General features: G+C 56.7%; 1 protein-coding gene across 1 annotated transcript in view; it reads left to right on the top strand.

Moving 5' to 3' along the window:
- TRMT44 (tRNA methyltransferase 44 homolog) overlaps positions 1-3,017 on the top strand; it is a 36,661-nt gene that overhangs the window by 27,319 nt on the left and 6,325 nt on the right. The window lies entirely within an intron of this gene.

Below are 3,017 nucleotides of genomic sequence, written 5' to 3'. Positions count from 1 at the left end.
CCTTAGAGACACCTGGAGTGGGGGAGGGAAGCCGTCCACCACCTTAGAGACAGCTGGAATGAGGGAGGGAAGCTGTCCACCACCTTAGGGGCCAGCACGCTCCCAGGCTTGAGGGCAGGAACCTACTTCTTCATAACCGGGTGAAATGGCGTGGCCCTGTGGTTACACACGCTGTACCATTGGTGGCGAATAGGCTCTCTTCAAACACATTCCTTAACATTTTCCCAATAGCCCCTATAAATATAAAGGACTTTGTTATCCCCGGGGAGGAAGGCTGAGGCCAGGCCAGGGAGTGATGGAGTTTGGACCCGTAATTAACTTATAAAACATGCAGGTTTAGGGGCTGGGACTACTCATTTTCAATCTACAATTATCCAAAGAGAAAACAGGTTACTGAGTGCAAGAAAAATGCACTGTTCCCTTGAGTATGTGGCCAGATTTGGAGATGTTGTAATTGGATAATTTATTTCCCTTTGAAATCCCCAAAACAAAAAAGTCATAAAGGAGAAAATTCCATCAGTTGCCCTCCTGCGGTGAGTGGTATATTGAAATGAATCGTGTTCAGAGAGCCTGGCTGTAAGGACCTCGCCTCCTTCCGGGCAGGGAGGCTGCGTGGCCACCAGAGGGCGGTGTGGGGCTGGAGCCAGAGTCTGGCTCCTCGCCGTTTTGGGAGCTGGAGAAGATCAGGGAGCCCCGTCCCCTCCAGGCCCTTTCCCCGCCCAGCTGCCCTGGCCCCTCCTGGCTGGACTCCTGCCTGGCTGCCCGTTTGAGGGAACCCTTCCTCTCCAGGCCTTGCTTTCCTCACCTGGGAGTGTTGGGGCAAAATCATGCTGGTTTCCTTCTTTATCCTTCATCCTCTTGCACCTTGTGTACATGGGCCGGGCTGGGCCATCGGGCACAGATGCCCCTCCAGAAATCACTGGAGCCTGGTGGCGCCTGGTCCGCAGAGCCTCTAGCCACCTGGTGAGAGTGGGCCTGGCTCAGTGGCTGATGGGGCCGAGTAGCTGCTTGCAAACCAAACTTGTCTGAGTCTGAGGCTTGTTAGGGGCACTCCATGTGGCCCTGCTGTGAGAAGGGAGGACCTGTGCCCTTGGCCTCTCAGCCCATGGCTCCCTCCCACCCACAGGTGGCCTTCAGGGCCTTTGGTGGCCCCCCACCCAACCTGCCCTCTGCATGTCTGTGCCTATGGGCCATGTGCAGGTCTGTCTCCAGGACCTCACCCATCCTAGCTCAACGTCTGCCCCTGTGGGATATTGCTCAGAAACGAGGTGGAAGGGGTCTCCAGGACCTCACCCATCCTAGCTCGGCCTCTGCCCCTGTGGGATGATATTGCTGCGAAACGGGGTGGAAGGGGTCTCCAGGACCTCACCCATCCTAGCTGGGTCTCTGCCCCTGTGGAATGATATTGCTGAGAAACGGGGTGGAAGGGGTCTCCAGGACCTCACCCATCCTAGCTGGGTCTCTGCCCCTGTGGAATGATATTGCTGAGAAACGAGGTGGAAGGGGTCTCCAGGACCTCACCCATCCTAGCTGGGTCTCTGCCCCTGTGGAATGATATTGCTGAGAAACGGGGTGGAAGGGGTCTCCAGGACCTCACCCATCCTAGCTCGGCCTCTGCCCCTGTGGGATGTTGCTGAGAAATGGGGTGGAAGTGGCTCTGCCCTCAAGAGGCTCCAAATCCTGCCTTGCTAGGAGTCAAGACTGCACATGTCAAAGGATGAGTAACCAAGAGGTCAGACGTGCCAGGCCCGGAGTCCCCCACAGCTGCACCCATGGCTGCAAATGTGAGAGTCCCTATTATGGAGTCCGTGGTGGCCCAGAGCTGGGGGAACAGAAGGCTGACTAGAACACCCCGACTCCTCAGAATGGATTTTAGGCAGCCAAGAGGTGGACTCAGAGGTTGACCGCGCTGGGATAGGCAGGATTCTCGCAGCAGCTGCGAGAGTGGCTGCTCCCACTGGGGTCCTTGGCCAGCGCTGTGGTGCCCTGATCTGTGGGGGTCTGATAGGCTCAGCTGTCTGCAGGCAAGCACCATCTCCTCTGCCCCCCTGCAGTTTGGGAGGGTGCGGGTTAGACGTGAAGTGCAGCGCCTGGCAGGCAGGAAGTTCCTGGCAAATACAGGCGGGCAAACCAGCCTTCATTCATATCCAATTTGATGTTTTGGTAATAATTGACTTCATTGTCACTAGGTTTTCTGATTAGAGCATTTTGAAATACATGCAGGCTCTCAAAGCAGAAATTCTAAATGGGAAAGACCATCACTGTGGTGTCTGCGATTTCCTTTTTTTTTTTTTCTTTTTTTTTTTTAAAGACGGAGTTTCACCATGTTGGTCAGGCTGGTCTTGAACTCCCAGCCTCAGGTGACCCGCCCACCTTGGCCTCCAAAGTGCTTGGATTACAGGCGTGAGCCACCGCACCCGGCCTGCGATTTCCTTTTCTTATCGCCTAGCATGGCCTTGCTGGCTGCTGGCTGGTCTAGAGCCATCGTGCCAGGCCTGCCACAGTCTTAGAGCAGCCACTGGGAAGGCCCCGGCCCCAGGCCTGCCAGCTTGGCCTTCCTGCTTTAGTCTGAGAAACGCTGGCTCCAAGCAGCCATTCCCTTTTGTGGGTCACCAGTGAAAAGGGCTCAGGGTGACCACCCAGAGCAGGCAGCATCACCTGATGCTTGGCCTTATGTGGGCATGGGGCATGTGGGGCTGTACCCTGTCAGGCTGCGCCACCTCAGCTGGGTGGAGACACCTCGGCCCTCACACTTTGGCTGGGGTGTGGTGTGGGTCAGGTGTGGTGTGGGGTAGGTGTGGTGTGGGTCAGGTGTGGTGTGGGGGTAGGTGTGGTGTGGGTCACGTGTGGTATGGGTCACGTGTGGTGTGGGTCACATGTGGTGTGGGGGTAGGTGTGGTGTGGGGGTAGGTGTGGTGTGGGTCACGTGTGGTGTGGGTCACATGTGTGGGTCACGTGTGGTGTGGGGGTAGGTGTGGTGTGGGTCACGTGTGGTGTGGGTCACGTGTGTGGGTCAC

This window comes from Sapajus apella, unplaced genomic scaffold (genome assembly GCF_009761245.1).
Source record: "Sapajus apella isolate SASKATOON/1434 unplaced genomic scaffold, GSC_monkey_1.0 scaffold85, whole genome shotgun sequence".
In the NCBI taxonomy this organism is placed as follows: Eukaryota; Metazoa; Chordata; class Mammalia; order Primates; family Cebidae; genus Sapajus; species Sapajus apella.
The sequence above is the reverse complement of the archived record's forward strand: the minus strand, read 5'-3'. Positions and strand labels throughout refer to the sequence as shown.